Raw genomic sequence first — 17,584 nt, 5'->3', positions numbered from 1 at the left:
ACAGAACCTCAGACATCCCCTCCAGGATGACGAAGGACAGATCTGCAGTGCCCCACAGAGAGGGCCAAGGTCTCGAGCTGGACAAGACCTGCATCCCTTGAGGCACCCACTGAAAAAACCAACACAGGTAGAAAGTTCAGGACCTCACACGATGACACCAGTGGCAACGAGTGCAGAGCCTAAATTTAGTGATCAAAAGGTGAGGTTTAATACCTTACCAAATGTTTCTGAGAATCATGGAACATCCTGAGCTGGAGGAACCCAAAAGGGCCCTGCACAGGCACCTCAACAATTCCACCCTGTCCAAAGGCTACTGGAGCTCTGGCAGCCTCAGGGCCGTGCCCATTCCTTGGGGAGCCTGGGCAGTGCCAGCATCCCATGGGGGAAGAACCCTTCCCTGATCTCCAATCTAAACCCACTCCTGACACAGCTTCAGCCCCTTCCACAGTCCTGTCTCTGCACACAGAGAAGAGATCAGAGCTGTGCCTCCACTGCCGCTTGGGAGGAAGCCAAATACAAAAGGAGGTGAAGTCCCTCCATCAATACCAGCTCAATGCTTTTACTGATATATCTGAGCTGTATTTTGGGTGACAACCCTCAGTGCTGCAGCGGAATCCCCTTGCTCTGATTTGCCAAGCTTTGTCACTACACGTTTACTATGGTATGCGTTAACAGGATGAAGCTGCCAGTACCAAACTGGAGCAGATCCACTCTGTCCAACAGCATTTGGATCAGTCTGCCTTCAGAATCATGGCATGGACAACCTGGGGAGCAGCACATCCCAATCCCCACCCAAAAATAACTGCATTCCAAGGAGTGACAGTCAATTCTAACTCCATTACTCAATCTTGATTAAATCTAACGTTCAGTATATTTCTTAATCAACTTGCCCCAAGTGACTACCTCAAAGTTAATCTCTCAAAGCCTTTTCCATGGGAGAGAAGATTCTTACACCATCTGAACACACCAAGGAGCAGGTAGAATATGAATATCATTATCCACAAAGCTTGTTCTTTCAAAAAATATTTGGCAAAGCACTGGGGTTTTTTTTGTCTGTTTCATATAAACACCATGTAAAACGAAGTTAAAACGAAGTCTCAAAAATGCCCTTCAGCATTTAAAAAGGGATCCAAACTCAGAGGAAAGAAAGCATTCTGAACAAGGCATTTCACAGCATGGTGCAGCAAAGAAAAAAGTCCTTTGGATACTTTTAACTGCATTTATTTTTGCGATTAACTACAACAGAAGGGAAAATAAATCCACTACATAACAGAGAGACATCTTTATACTCCTTTCCTTGATGAAGTTCTCCTAGAGCACCCTTTGGTTTCCAAGCATTTGGTAAGCGTTAAAAACCACATTTATATATGGAGTAGTTCAGCAGGGAAATGGTATGCCAGCTCTCAGACCCCTAAGCATGCAAGGAGGCACCTCTGCACACTGCAAACCTCCCGCCGGAGGCCATGGAAGCCCAGGGGCTGCCAAAAACTTTCCAGATGCTCAGGAAGGCATTTCTGCCCCAGCTGATAACACCCCCCGACAAAGCCAACCACACCCACTCCTGGCCTGGCAGCTCAAAAGTCCTCCCTGAGCTGCCACAGGAAAATGATCCTTGCTTGAAACAGTCAAACATGGAGGTGAACGGAATCATGGAATCCCAGAATGGTTTGGGGAGGAAGTAATCCTGAAGCTCATTCCAACCCCGGCCATGGGCAGAGACACCTTCCATTATCCCCGGTTGCTCCAAGACCTGTCCAGACCTGGCTGTGGACACTGCCAGGGATCCAGGGGCAGCCACAGCTTCTCTGGACATTGCAGAACAGTCGGGAGAAAAAGAAATGTACTAGGAAAAATCCCTGGGTCACTTTTTCAAGCAAAGCCACCAAACAAACTAATTTCAACCATCCCTGGGGAAAATGGAAGATGCTCATCCCAAACGGTGATCAGAACCATCACTCCCAGAGAATGAGAAGAGTCTTCAGAGTGAAGAAACTGCACTGTTCAAGAAATAAGAGAAAAACAGGAATCTATAATAGGAGACATGCATTAAAAGAAAAACATCACACACATGAAATTCCCAGGCAGTGGCCAAGGAATAGCCAGGGGGGACAGAGGCAAATCTGACATGAGGCAATGCCAAAGCCAGAACCTGTGATGACCATTTCATTTATTGAATTTTCAAGCAGAAAAAGAAAGTAACAGTAGTAGTCTCACACTGAACAGTAGCTAAACAATGCTAAGACTGATCAAACCTCCTGGTAAATGCTGTAAAAATATCCAAAGCAAGGCTGTGAGCAAGCTGGCTTGATGGAAATGACAAGGAGTGACTGGGAGGAGACAGCAACAGAGAACAAGGCTTTGATCTCCTGTCTGGCCAGACACACATACCAGCCTATCCCTTTCTGGAGTAACTTGGGTTTTTGGTCTGTTCCAAAAGGAACAGGAATGGTTCTTCAGCTCTTCTTTGCACTTCTGGCTGCATCAGATGCTTGTGCACATCTAGTCTGGCAGAAAAAAAGAAGTCTTCTAATAAAATGCCACGGAGCAAACAACACAACTGAAGCCACACCCATCCTCCACCTTTCCTATTCTGAAATGCAGCTGTATATGTAACAGTTATTTTCAAATACTCCTGAATTTCAATCATTGAGCTTAAAACAATTTATATCAAACAGCCAAACCAGGCACTATCTCACACAAACTGAATCACAATCCAACAAAAACAAAGGTCCTCAAATTCAGCATAGCTGTCTCCTGACTAGCAGCTGAAACCACAGTTTCTGGCCTGATACCAGCTCAGGGAGAAGCTCTGACCAGCTCATCCCCCCTCCATGAGGCAACCTGATAAACACACTCTGGGTCTGGGTTGGGAAATGCAGAGCCACTGCTGCTGTAGCAGAGGACACGGACTGGGAAACACACTCCTAACAGCCCCACCAGGAAGGGAAAGGTGATTGTTTGGGGCTTGTTTCCTTCAGAGCAGTTACTTAACACATACACAGAGTTATTTCTATCCCAAGTTTGCCCTGCACACACATAACCGGGTAAGAGCATTAAAACCGGAGGAGTCAAAGCAAACAGGGCCAGGTGACCTAACTAAAAAGGCATAAACAGAGGAAGGCAGAGCAGGAGGAAAAGGATCTCATCACAGAGAAAGATTCCCAAGCTTTTATCCAACCCTTACTCAGCTTACAGCCTGAAATAAACTTCTGTGTGGGTATGAGAGCCTATCTTCCCTCACGCTGAATTCACAAAGTAAAACCTCCCATCTCTGGCTTCTCTGCAGCGCCAGCAGTTACTGCAGCTGGAGTTCTTACACCACCAGAGAAGAAAGTTTCCATCCAGACACAAGCACTGCAGCACTCGTTCATGGTAATTTTCACCCAGGAGTCCAAATTTCTGTGAAGTACTAAAAACCAGCTGACTTTTCCCTTCCTGTGCATGCCATTAACACAGAACTGCCCTGCCCACTCACCTCACACTCTGTGCCCTAAAATCACAAATAAAGCACTCCAGCTTGACAGGCTTTTCCCCCCCCACCATGTCTCTGCTCCACAGGGACAGCCCCTGCTTGTCCCCTGGGGGGTGGGAACCCTGCAGAAGCACCCATTTCTGAGCCAGGTTCTTCATGTGTATGATAAGCAGGAATATCAAACAGTCTGGTATTTTACCGTCTCATTCACTCAGCTGTGTTTCCTGCCGTGTCTCCAGTACTTCACACTGTGACCTCATGGGGAAATGCAATGCTCTGCTGGTCACTGTTGTGGTGACAGCAGTGCTGTCACCCAGAGTGACATCAGCTGAGCAAAGAATACCAGAAGAGTCTTACACTGCTGCACAAAAACCAAAGTTCACAGAGGGCTGTAGGTAGCCCTGAGTCTCCTCAGTTCAACCCTCTGGACTTCTAATTTTCCATCACAAAGAATCTCAGGTGCACACTTCAGACGCACCTGTGCAGGGGAATCCAAGAAAGAGTAACAGCAACAATATATTCACCCCACCAGGGTCTGAAGATGAGCAGTAAATTAGTCTCTGAGCATTTCCCACTAAAAGAAATCCTGGTTTACTTCCACTGGCTCTGCCTGTTGGATCCAAAGCCAGGTCAGATGGGGCTTGGAGCAACCTGGTCTAGTGGAAGGTATCCCTGCCTGTGGCAGGGGGTGGAAGAGGATGAGCTTTAGGGTCACTCCCAACCTAAACCATTCTGGGATTCTACAGATTCAGGCCATGAAAAGGGATAAAACACAGCGGGAAGGCTGCAGGTGCTGCAGTGCTCTCTGAAGTGATGCCACACAGCTGAACCAACACACAGGGAGATGTCAGTGACGATGTACCTGATGCACTATCCCAGATGGAAAAGGGAACTTGATGATCTGTCCCTGTCTGGTTGCTGAGGCCTATCTGCATCAACAGGACAACCATGCACCACCACAGGCACCACGGTTCCTTTTCTGATGAGCATTAACTCCAGCTGTGCTGATTTCAGACTGCAGCATCTCCACACTCACAGCAGGCTTTAAGACGTAACTTCGCCCTTATGAACACTGCCCAGACACCACCACGGCCACAAGTGCCATCACCACTTTAAGCATGGACAGGGAAGCTCTGAGAACTGTGCTGGTGACTAGTGCTATTTTAGCAGCCTTTTTTCAAATTAACCATAGTTAAGACCAATGTGGTGTATGAGACAAAAGAAAGAATTAAAGAAGGATTTATTCCCTTAAATGCTGATGTTTTGGAACACTGCAGAACAGGAATGGATCAAACCAAATGTCTGTTATCCCTAGCACCTCTGACATTATCAGGAGCTGCAGTGCAATTTGGTTCCTCGAAGTGGTTGAAACAGACTTCATCCTCTTCCTTTTTCCCCACAATCCACAGACATTTTAGACCCACTCGCAGCCAGTGTGGATGATACAGATGTAGATCTTTTGTCTCCCATTCCTAAGCAGAAACATCATCTTAACAACATCATAAAAAAAACAAGGATGGAGTTAGACCACGAGAAAAAGCAATCCAATCCTGAGGAGTGAATTCTCCTCCTTTAAGGGAGTATTTGCAACCCTCTCCTTCCACTGGTGGAAGTTCAGCAGACTTCTCCAAGACCTTCCAAAGCATCAGTGACCTTTAGGAGTTTTAGCTCAACCAGTGAGACCTCAAAGTCCCTGATGGAGACCAAGAGTTATCCCTGCTTTCAACACTTCCAAGCTTGGCTGCATTCTTCCCCTAAAACTCCTTTCAAACAAGACAGAACTGACCTGATAATAGAGAAGCAGTTCTCCCCACTCTCTGTTCTGTCCTGCTCCCTTGTTTTATTGTTGTATTCCAGTTCCTTTCTCCACGCCCTTCCCAGGTTGATGAATACTCATCCTGGACCATCAGATGTCTGGTAATTCAAGCTTTTACAGCGCTCCACACCATAACTCTCTGTAAGGTTCACACATTTCACCAGAAAGCCTTTTGCTGACTGTTCCCACTCCTGACATCCCAGGCATTCAACAAGACATTCTGGACAGAGGTCCTGGCTATAAAACTCTCATGTTCTTCAGCTGCCAGGATGGGAATATGGTGACAGTACAATTCATTTATTCATTCATTTATTTAACGATCCTAACATCAGCCTGAGTGGATAAAGTGTGCTTTGACTGCAGCAAGGCAAGGAGGGGGCTGTGCCAAGAGGTAATTATTTTGGTGAATGCCGGTGATGCCAGGTACCACTGCTACAGCCACTGCCACGAGATGGGGTAGTTTGAGGTGAAATGGGAATCGTTTCAAGTTAAACATGGTGCACAACCTCACAACCAAATACTGAAATATAAAGGAATTTATTGATGCAGATGAACTTTTTCAAAATTAAGAAAGTGTTTGGGAAATGTAATCAACAAAGTTAAGGCAAACTCATCGAAACTTGGGCTTTGTGATATTTGCATATCAGCAAAAACTAGGTCTTTTTTTCTTTTTGAAGACAGACATAAAGGCACTTTGAAATCTACTTTAAAAGACAACACTGAAGGAAAACATCAAACTCAAACTGGACAGGTTGACAGTTGAATTATTTGCATTCACAACTCTAAAATATGAAACACAGAGCCCAGAAAAACTGAATATTTGGAGAGAGACTGTCCAATGACAAGTATTTAAAACTGTATGACCACTAGTGAGAAAAGGTGACACAAATTGAAGCTGGTTTTATATTATACAGCAAGTGGAACTCAAGATGTCTCACCAGCTCAGTAAATACTATATCCAAAAGCACCTTCCATACAAGCTTTGTCAAACTAAAGCTGCTGAAATCCCCTTCCCAGCACATTCCAGAGTTCAACGTACACCATGAATTTCACATTAAAAGTCACAATAAACAGGTTTTAAACGGTTTTTTTTGTTTCAGTTCTTGAATTCCCCCCAAATAAGTGGTATAGGTTGCTCACCCTCAGCTACAACAACCCTGTTGAGTTCCCTTTCCGATATAATATATTGAGTCAGCCCAATGATTCAGCTGCATGTTGCAAAACCAAGTGTCTAGTGTGGAGAATGTACATCACCCCAAATGGGAATTCAAGACTTCCAGAAAGTTTTCAGGCCAGATTTCAGCCTGAATTTCACATCAGACCTGACAGTTCTGTGGAAGACCTCATGGCAGCCCCAGGACAGAAGGGCTGGGTCTCATCACTCAGTAGAAGTGCACTTTTTTTTGTTTTTTTTTTTTTTAAAAGGTCCTTTCCTCAGGATGATTAGGAGCCTTCCCAAGACAACAGCTGACTAAAAAAAACAAAGCTGCAAGTAGCATCACTAAAGAAGTCTTTCCCTTTGATGCACGTAGGAAAGGACTCCTGCTTGGTCTGAAAGACCAGATTTCTCTCATTTTTGCCTTTTCGCATGAGAACAAAATGAGCCCAGAAAAAGCCAGTTTCAAGGCACAGTAACTTCTACAATTTACTAATAACACATAAAAGAGAAATCAGTTTTCAGACCACCATTAGCAAAGCCATAGCATCAGCTCAAATGGATTTTCACCCATCACCAGTGACACAGACACTGCAATCAAACTCCTCTGACTACTCTGAGTAACTCAGTAACTCACAGACACTCTCACATGTAAATCAAACCAAACATACAATCATCATCTGGCAACCCCGAACAGAGCAGCCCTGCAATGTTTATTAGTTTCCACCTTCCAAAAGCTTTTCAAACTTAGGAAAATCTGTGTTACTTAAGACCTTTAACTGCATTAATTCCTCTTTGCTTGGTGTTTTCACAGAAACAAGAGCAAACTTCAAGGTTGGCAGGGAAATTTCTGTTCCCACCATATTCAGACTCCTCCCCTGCTAAAATCAGGGATGTTCTTTGAGCTTCCAACTTCTACAGCTATTCCTGTGCAGATACTCTTACCCCAGAGCATGGGAGCCTCATTCCTGCTGAGCTCAAGCACTTGGAAAGGAGCAGCTGCTCACTGCACCTCGACAAGTCCTAACCCATTTCAACACTACACCAACAGGCTTAGCACTACTGGGATCGGTCAAGGACAGGATAAGTTTTATTTCCAAGACACACATTCTGGAAGCCACTTGGCTTTTTTTCCAGCCTATCTAAAGCTCTAGAAATATTTCAACTCTCATGTAGATAAAGTAAAAACAAAGTTGTTAAAACCAACAACCGAAACATCTTATTTTCGGTGGCAGAATTGATTTAAACCTGATACGATCTCAGTGTGGGGAAACTTGTCCTTTTCTCTCCACCTCAACTACGCAGCAAACAAAGGTAAAAACAACTCCTCAGGTACAATCGAAATACAGAGCGTGTAATTTTCCTTTCAGGAAAGAAAAAAAAAATAATCATGCTGTCCCATTAACCTAGTTATATGCCCAGCAGCAATTTGACTCAAGTCCCATCAGCAACAGCATGCCATCACCTATTCCAAAAAAGAGGGAGCGTGCCCTGGGACACCTTCCAAAGGTAAAGAATAAACCAGAGGAATAACATGCACCAGAAAATTTCACTAGCCTAAAACCTGATTTTGCTATCCTCCCTTTGATCCTTTTCTTTTTTAAGAACACATTCTTTTTTCTTCTTCCAGCTGTTCCACATCATCAGCTCCTATTTGGGAGGCAAAATGGAGTCCAGAGTTTGGGAAGGAAAGTTGTGCAGGAAAGTGCTTGAAATTGCAGCAAGTGTAAAACACAGCACCCTGAGAGTCTCATCAACTGTATTCCCTCAGAAAACAAGAAGAAAAATTAGATCCCCTGGTTCCTCCAGACCATGGGGCACATGACCCCTCCCCCCACATGTTCATGCCTTGGAACAAACACAGTTTTCTCTTCCCCATTCATTCCAGAAAAGCTTTTGCAATTGCTAGCAACCACATTCAAATCACAGATAAAGTTTCCTACCAAAGCAATGCAACACCTGTAAAACAGTGATACTACCCATCTGTAATTCCCCAGAGTAAAAATTCCAGCAACTCTAATCATATTAGCGGATTTACACTAAACTTGACAGTTGACTAGCCCTGAAATTGCTGGATTAGGAGAAAAAGAAAACACAGGTTACCTCTGCCTCCTAAAGGGAGATCACTGCTAACTCCTACTACTAAACAAAAGTGGAGCAAATGCACCAGTTCAACACATCCCAATATTTGTTAATGACATGGAAAAGCCTTTCAGGCTGAATTATGGACAAAATCTATTCACACACAGATAAAAATATTTCTATGTCCCAGCATCTAAAAGGGAAGTTACTTGTTCTGAGTCTCCCGTTACTTTCTCAAGAACTTCTTACACAAACTCTGCTCCCAAATCAGAGCTGCTCATTAAATACATATTTATTTAAAAGGATAAACTAACCTTCTCCCACAGACCTCTGCCACAGAACATACACAATTATGTCCTTCGATGTGAGAAGAAAATAAGCCATTTGAAATCACATTTTTAGAATGTTTTTTTCCAAGAGATTTCACCACCAAAATCTTATGAAGTTGGTAAAGTGACATATCTGTGCTTTTGTGATTAAATAAATTAAAGTTATGCTGTTTGAAAGAAAGATATGCCAAGGCTGGAAAACAGCAACAGGGGAGATGCCAGAGAGGGCTTAAGTCATTTAATTTTTTGGCAACACACTCCCCAACCCGTGCCTGTTCCTCCCCTGCAGAGGAGCCACCACCATGGAGCAGCAGGGGAAAGTCTCTTTTCCAAGCTCTTCTTGTGCTCCGACCCTCCCAAGATGTTTGATTTCCATAGTTTCAACACTTCTAAAGAGAAACACTTCCCAGGCAACACCTCTGCCTCCTTCCCTTCATCCAGCTGAGAATGTTCTCTCCTCAAGTCAAACACAGAGAGCAAAGGACACCTTTGCTCTCAGCCTCGTCCCTCCTTGCTACCTCTCACCACTCCTTCCCTTTTGGGACCGTAACGCTCCCTGACATCTTCCTCACATTGCAACTGCCACTGGCACCTGGAAAAGGATTCCCAGCTGTGCTCCAGCCGATGGCAAAGCCACACAGGGAGTGCCTCTCACAAGAGCCATGGCCATGGTCTTCAAGTTTGCTTTTGTGCCCAAGCATCTTCCAAATGCCTTGTCCTCAACTTCAAAGTTATCAGACAGATGTCAACAGACAAACAGACAAACCCCAGAGAGCACAAAGCTGCTGCCTCACATAGTCTGGGAAAACACCACTCAAAATGGAAGTAAGGGAGGGAAGATGGCATTGAGGGGATCACGGCAACCCAGAGACTCTAACTCTTCAATGCACGCTGCAGATTCTCTTCTGGGAAAAATTACGGGGCACTTTCTCCTCCAGGTCAACTCTTTGTTCACGGAGAGACAACAGAGAACCCCACGCACCCAAATCCTCCTCAAGAATCCAGATTTAACCAGATCTCTAAGGCAGGCATAATCTGGCTTAGTCCACATCCCAAAACTGGGCAAGCACTGCCAAGAACTCACCCCAACTTCTCACACAGCCTCAGTCATTCCTGAACGCCATCCTGTATTTCTTGCTGTCCTCCTGGCCTTTGGGAAAGTTGCTTGCATCCAGAAGATGCCACCCAACATAGCCGGAACCAACACAGCACTTCCTGAAAGGGACTACAGCACAGTTAGCTGAACAATGCAGGAAAAACTAAAACTAAATTACTGAGGCAATGTTAGCAAACACATTTCCTTGCACAGCAATGATAGAATTCACACAGAGATCAGTCCTCCAAACACTGACCCTTCCTCTCTGCTTCTCGGAAATGGAATTAACAAGGAGGAAGAAGAGAAAAAAGAATTAGTAATGGTCTACTGACACCCACCCTGAGCCTGCCACAACCTGCAATAGCCTGAGGAACACCCAATTTTTCAGATGCCCAATCCCACACAGAAGCAGTCACAGGGACAGATTAAAGTCAAGTTTACTGGTGCCTGCACATCAACAACCAGGAACTCCCTCCAAATCTAAGGAAGTTGGGAAAAGAAAACAAAACCCTATCAACAGCAGCCCTGAGCTGCAGACACCTCTGATTTGGCTCTGGCTGAACAGTGTCACATTAACCAGCAGCCGAGGGACTTCACCCCAGGTGCCATCCATCAACCTGGCTGTCCCTTACAGGCCAATGTCTGCCCATGTCTAGGCTGGGAAGAAACTGGTGACCTGATAATATTGATCCACAAAATTTATTCACAGCACAGGGACTTTTGAAAGAACAGCTTAATGTAACACACACAAAACAATACTTCATTCCAAAGCAGGAGAGTAAAGAACAGGGCGGAGGGTGACGTGTGTCAGAAGTACCATTGAGGTAAAACCACAAAGCCCCACAGTGCCCTTGCAGCACCTTTGTTACTGTACCTTTTTATGGAAAAAGTCTCACTCCAGACTTCACTGGAACTACTCCTGCAGAGGCAGTCTGGGAGTCAAAGCCAAGGATGGCAGATTGGGATTTACTTTTTATAATATCCCTTCTGTATGTCACTTCACCCTCGCTTGTCCTTTCCACCCCAAATAAGGGTCAGACTGCAGCTGAAGGATTTATCCTTACTGGCAACTTTTGAGCACAATTTCTGCCTGAAATCAGGTTTGGCTGAGTACTCACCACTACCAGAGCCACAAAATTACCCCAACTTACTTTTACACAGGAAATTTAACTTCTTGAAGCCAGTATAATAAGGAAATTCCTCACAGGTCTGTCTTGTCTTAGAACAGCACCAATAACTTCCTATTTAGCATGAAACATAATGAATCTCACATCCAGACATTTCTGCTCTTTATGTCCATTACTTTCCACCTTCTCTTTCTCTCAAAAAATACTATTTTCTTTAAAAATTCCTTCTTTCCCCTGTATTTTAATTCTCCCTCCCGCCTCATTACATGCACAAGTTGAACACCTCTCTCACATACAATTCTTATTTTTTCCAATTATACAGATATTGTTTAATTTCATGAAACATTAAGCCTGAAACCACAGGTATTTCCAAAGTTACGAAGTTCACCACTAAGAAACTGCTTTGGTTTAAAAAGCTCAAGTCAAAGAAACCTGCAACTCTTTTATCTGCTGTGAGGTAACAGTGGCTCAACAGTTGTATCAAAACACAGAGAAGAAAAAGAAACCAAAGAGGGCTAAAAATAAGGCTGAACTCAGATGACCCCCTGCACTCCAGTAAATCAGGGATGAACTCTGCTCCCCAAGCCTCACTCAGAGCAGCATTGAGAGGTAACAGCTTTTTTTATAATCAAACACAGGCTTTGGTGGAGGATAAAGTCAGCCAGGGCACCTGAATAAGCTTCACCAGAACACCTGAATAAGTATCAAAAATAAAGTGTTTGTATATATTCCAAGCACAGATCAGTAATTTAGGAGTTAAGGAGAGATATCAGCCAAACACCATGTTTTCAAAACAGTCTAGAAATAAAAATGAAACTGTGTCATTTTAACCTCCCCACTTTTATAACACCAACTTGCCGTATCCATCTAACACTGTTCCCTTCCCCTGTCCCTCCTGCTCACGGTGTCCAGGTGGGTCCCCAGGAGGGTACACACTGCCACAGCAGCCCCAGCTCCTCCAGGAGCTTCTCCAGGATTTCCAAACCCTTTTGTTTTCTTAGTGTTTACTTGTGTTCAGAGTAAACCCAAACTTTATCCCTCGTGTGCTGCATGCAACACTCACCAAAAGCTACAGCCACATCAGCACAGTCCCTCTTCTGACCCACCAGGCTGCCCCTCAGCAACACCCAGAGAAGCACCCCAGGGAATAAAGTGCTTTGGAAAACCCAGCACAGCCCCAGAGCCAGGCAAACTTCAGCCTTCAACAGTAAAGGCATCCAAGTGCCACGTTCCCCAGTAAAAAAGTCCCTTCCCAGACAAACCAGCACCTTGCTGGGAAGATCAGCTGGGCACAGCCTGTGTGCATGCTGGCTGGCATTCCCACTCCCATTCCACTTCCCTCAAAACCGAAGCAAATTTTCCCTGAGCAACAGTTTTACTTACCATCACCCTGCTGACTCTACTTGACAGCACCTTCCCATTTTTTTTAAATTCCTAAAGCACCAGTTGGAATTACAGAATACCATAAATCAGGCAAAAATCAGCCAACAAAGAGAACCTCGAGGGGTTTTCACTTGACCCAAACCAAACTGTAACGTCAACAGTCTCATGATTTAAGCAAGGAATTTGTTGTCATGGCAGGGGTGACTCTTGCCGGAAGCTCAAGAAAACAATGGACCTAAACTGATTTTAGAAGGGCTGGGTTTTCCCACCTCCAAAATGAAAGTGAGAGCAGGAAAATGCTCATACACAGCGAGCACAATTCTGAGAACATACCCCTGAGCACGAAAACAACCCTGAACTTCCACCTTAAAATCCAACGCACCGCCAAACATAAATAGGAAAATACACTCCCGACTGTCGCTGCACCATTACCGGATAACACAGCACGGAGATATTTCACAAAGTGTGTTTTTCACTTCATACTCCCCCCCAAAACTCCAGGGTGGGAAGAGAACAGACAGTTTGCCACGGGATGCTGTCAGACGCTGGAAACAAAACCTCAGGCCGGCAGGCACTTTCCTGCTGATCCCTGCAGTATTTCCCTCCTGACTCGGGGCCTACTCGCAGCACAGAACCGAAGACCTTTAAAAACACTCGCAGCCCCCGCCAGCCTCTCTTTGTAGCAGCGGCTGCTTTAGTGGGGGGATTCTGGGGAGTGGGAGCCTCCTCCTCCCCATCACGCCTGGCCTGGCAGAGAAAGCTGCTCAGTGAAACGTTGCACCTGAGATTTATTCTCACCAACCAAGTAGGAAGAATTAAATAAAATAAATCACATGAAAATCGTCCCTAGCTGTAAATAAAAATCTGGGTTTAAATTCACCTGGAAAAACAAAACCAAAGCACTTACCTGGGCAGGACCAGAAGCAAAACTGAAGAACGATTTATAATTAAAAGTTTACCCTTGGGGTCACCGCTGCTTTGGGGGAGGGGGAAAAGGGACCCCCCGGAAAGAGTTGACCCTCCAAAGCAGCCGCCTGGGGAGGTGGCGGTCCCCCTTTCCCCGCACCATCCCAGCAGGTGCAGCCCTGCTTTGCAGGGGGCCCCACGCACAAACACACACAAAAAAGAGCCGGGAACCCCTCAATAGCTCCCACCTCGCACCCCCCCGGCTCTGGGGGGCTCCGCGATCCCCAACCCTCCCCCGGTCTGGGGGGCCCCACGACCCCTCACCCCCCACCGCCCCCAGGTCTGGGGGATCCCCGCAGCCCTCACCCCCCCCCCCGGCTCCGCTCGCTGTGGGGAGGGGGTGTCACCCCCAAACCCCCGGGGCAAAGGATACTGCGGGGGCGGCTGTGGCGGCAAGGCTCTGATGTTGGGGTGAGGCGCCGGCGCCGGGTGAGGGGGAGCCGAGGGGGGAGGCGGCCCCGCCGCCGCCGCCGCCCCGCTCCCGGGGCCGGTCCCCGCCGCCGCCGCCGCCGCGCCGGGTTTCAAAGCCGCCTTCTGCGGTAAACTCATGGCCAAGCGCAGCCACCACCCCGCGGCGGGGAGCGGGGCCGGGGGGAGCCGCGGAGCGGGCCGGGGGAGAGCCGGGGCAGCGCGGCGGGCCGGCACCGGCGCCGGTCTCCGTGACAACGCGCCTCCCGGAGGGCTCGGGAGAGGGGCCGGCGGGGAGGGAGGGAGGGAGGGGAGGGAGGGAGGGAAGGGGGGGGCGGCTCAGGGCCGCGCTGCTCATGAGCCGGCGGCGGCGGGGGGGTCGCGGTCGCCCTCGCCGGGGGCAGCGGAGCCGTTCGCGGCGGCGGCTCGGGGGCGATGCCGGCGGATTTTCCTCACTGGAGTAGCGGAGCATCAAACATGGCGCTGCGGCCGCCTCCAGCTGTCCGGCCGGGCGGGCGCTCGGGCGCCTTCGGGCCGCTCCGGAGCCGCTCGGCCCAGAGCCGATCGGCAACCTTCGGCTCTTTCCGGAATCGCTCGGCCCACCGCTGCTCGGCAACCTTCGGCTCTTTCCGGAGTCGCTCGTCAGCCAGCTCCGCTCGGCAAATCTCGGATTTTTCCGGAGATGCTTTCGCCAGCGCAAGCGCCCTGCTCTGCTCCCCGTCCCTCCCCGCTCAGCGCAGCACCTCCCGTGACCCCTGCGCTCGGTAAACTTCGGCTATTTCCGTAAGACGGGGCCGTGACACAGTTCGGGAAGCTTCGGAGTGGCTCGGAAGAGAGATTCCCTCCCCGCTCGTAGCTCTCCGGAGCTTCTCGGTGATGTTCGGAATCCCTCGGTATCGGCGCGGACGCAACTTCGGGCACACTCGGCTCGGCGAGACTTCGGCCCGAGGATGTCAGGAGGCCCTGGGGTCCCATAGCACCCACCGCACTGAGGGGTTCCCCTGCCCGAAAACTCACCCCCAGCCCTAATTCCTGGCTTCTGGAGAGGCTGGAAGGGGGAGGGCCATAGCCTCCCCTGAGGCATCGTGAGGGGCGGCAGCCCTGAATGCGACATGGAAACCTAGGACCCCCTTGGCTGTGAGGGGTCCCGCAGTATCCCGTGGGCACGAGGAAGGGGCTTACCTAAAAAACCTCGCCCTCAGACCCATTACCAGTCCTACAACCTCCACTCCCAATTCCCGGTTCCTGGGGCAGCTGACAAGGTGACAAGCTGACTGCAGCCCCTCATGAGAGGAGACAGTCTTGAGGGTGACAGGGTGGCTGTGAGAGACTTCCAGGGATCCCCAAGGCAACCCAGCTATGGCAATGGGCCCCTCTAGACCTTCCCTTGTGGGGAGAGGTGTTCACCTGACTGCACGGTCACACCACGCCATCATCCCCCAAGGGTTGCCACACCACCACTACTGTTCACCATTTCACACCGAACCTGCAGAACCCTCCCCGCGGCCACCACTTAAGCTTGGCAGCGGCCAAGGTGGTTTGTACCATCTCAGAGAGATAAAAAGCACCTCAGAACAGATTCTAGCAGCTGCCAGATTGTCCTGACTTGTCCTGCCTCGCCGCTGGCTGCTGAGGGCTCATTCCAAGCTGCTGGCACCCTCCAACGTTCCAGGCACACCGCACATCCCAAGGAGATGCTCGCAGCACCTTCGCTGTGCCCACAGGTATTGCTGCCCCAGTCACCCAGCCTGGGGTGCTGCTCTAGGAAACCTTCCCAGAATTTGTGTCCTGTCCGTTGCAAATTCTGAGCAGCTGCACATTTAGGAGGAAGATAATGCTTTAATGCAATCACAAATTAACCCTTAAATGTGGGAAGCTTCTTTTAGTGAACAGCTCTCAGAGTGGTGTATTCAGGCACCTGGAGAGTAGCTGGTACAACGACAAGCTGAGAGAACAGGTCTTGTACACTAAAGAAAACCTACCTGAGGAGTCACACCTCTCTCTGTCTGTGCAATGGTCCTGTTTCTACGAAGAGAAGTAATTTTGAATTTTAAATATAAATCTGAAGGTGGAGAATCTGGACTGGATGTTGGTTGCTGGAGCAGAAATCAGCAGAGTGGGCAAAAGACAGTAGAAGGGTCTTGAGTACATTTTCCGCTTGGAGTTAAACTCTGACTTATCAAACAATGGGGTTAATGGGATTGTGCAGGGCAAGTTCAGGACACACAAGAATTGCAGTGTATGCAGAAGCTCTCCCTCCTCCAAGGTGTGGTCTGAGAAGGAAAGCTGGGACCTGCCATGCAGGTCTCCATTAAAAAGAGCCCTGCAACTGAAATACTTTCTTTCTCCTGCCATATTAAATGATTCCCCACCAAGAAAACTGAAGACAGAAATAAGAATGACCAAAAAAAAGGCCAAGTACTGCTCCACTCCCCAAAAGTGGGAGACAAAGGAGGAACTTCTCTCAGGGTATGGGATTTGCCCAAGGCCTAATACATGTCCCAGCATCCCAGAGAGCTGCTGTGTTCACAGCATATCTGTCCTGCTGGGAAAATAATTCTCCCTCCACAGCTGGTAAAGATTTAGCTGTTGTTACCTGGAGGGTGCAAGTAGAGCTGTGTGTCCTGGGGGACTGGTGCCATTCTATGGCCACCTCCTGGCACGGCCCTTCTCTGGGTACCCCCATTTGTATGGAAGGAAATTAATCTCAAAAGCAAATTGATATCCATGGCTGCCTCCATTCTACAGAAATAGCTGCCTGTAAACACAGTTGTGAAAGAGCTTCTGAACTCCAGGATCTTTGGCTATAACATTTTTGCCTGTTTAGAAAGAAAAAATAAAATGGCATTTTCACCATATTGGCTGCTGAAGCTCCCAAAATGTGCTGGCCAGGAGAAGGAGCCAGGCTCCCAGCTCTGCCTTAAAGCTCTTCCAGAATCAAGGTCTCTCCCCAGCCTTTTTTCCCCCCTTCTTTTTCTTTTTTCCCCGAGAAAAAAAAGCAGGTACTGTCTCCCTTCTTCCCTACGTAGGACCATTTGGCCAACAAATCCTGCAGATTTTAGAGCCTGCGTGAGTTCCAGCTGGATTCACACCCTTCTTGCCACCTCTCAATTTTGTTTTCCTCCTCTTTTTCCTTCTATCTTTAGTAGCACCTGGGAACCAATGGAGTGCTGAGCTCCTGTTTCAGAGCATCACCAGCCTTTTTTCCAGTCCTACCAGTCTCTCATGTACCTGCCACAGTAGAGACTCAACACCACAGCACAGAGTGCAGTAGGAACGCTGGAGCTGTTGGTGAATGTAGGAAAATACAGGACTGGGGTATCACTGGAAAATGGCTGTTTTCCTGAAGGGATGCTCATGAAGAGAACATCGTAAAGTGAGAAAAGTCAGGAGATACAGCCTTCTTGTTGCTCAGCTCCAAGTGCAAACTCACAGTGATCAGAATGAGCAGGTCCCAGCTGCAAGGTGGGATTTAGAGACCTGCTCCCCACCTCCCACTCCCTATCCTTCTACCTTCAGGAAGGTATGGCTTGTTCAGGGAAGCTTTAGGCCCTAAAAGTTGGTTGTCCCACTAGGTGACCTCAGCACTCTTGCGATGTGTCAGTGGTTAGATCCTCCCTGGAGGGAACAAAATGGGAAGGAGAAGGGCAGTTCAGATGGTTGGGTTCAGCCTCTCACCTCTCAACAGCTGTCTCGGCCTACCAAACCTATGAACATCTCCCATTTCCAGCTCCGTTTAGAGGCTCCAG

The 17,584-nt window shown here is 47.9% G+C and overlaps 1 protein-coding gene across 12 annotated transcripts in view; it reads right to left on the bottom strand.

Annotated features, from left to right (window-relative positions):
* Positions 1-12,418, bottom strand: part of EIF4G3 (eukaryotic translation initiation factor 4 gamma 3) — a 143,055-nt gene extending 130,637 nt beyond the window's left edge. For 7 of the 12 annotated variants that reach the window (XM_033079778.2, XM_033079781.2, XM_042779962.1 and 4 more), the window contains exon 1: positions 9,940-12,417. The gene's annotated coding sequence lies outside the window, so the exon portion shown is untranslated. Of the gene's footprint in view, positions 1-9,939 lie in introns of all 12 variants that reach the window. The other 5 variants (XM_033079774.2, XM_033079779.2, XM_033079780.1 and 2 more) reach the window with 1 other exon arrangement.
* Positions 12,419-17,584: the final 5,166 nt, after the last annotated feature.

The sequence above is a fragment of the Catharus ustulatus genome, chromosome 24, assembly GCF_009819885.2.
Source record: "Catharus ustulatus isolate bCatUst1 chromosome 24, bCatUst1.pri.v2, whole genome shotgun sequence".
Taxonomy (NCBI): domain Eukaryota; kingdom Metazoa; phylum Chordata; class Aves; order Passeriformes; family Turdidae; genus Catharus; species Catharus ustulatus.
Note: the sequence above shows the minus strand (reverse complement) of the source record. Positions and strands in the feature narration are given on the sequence as shown.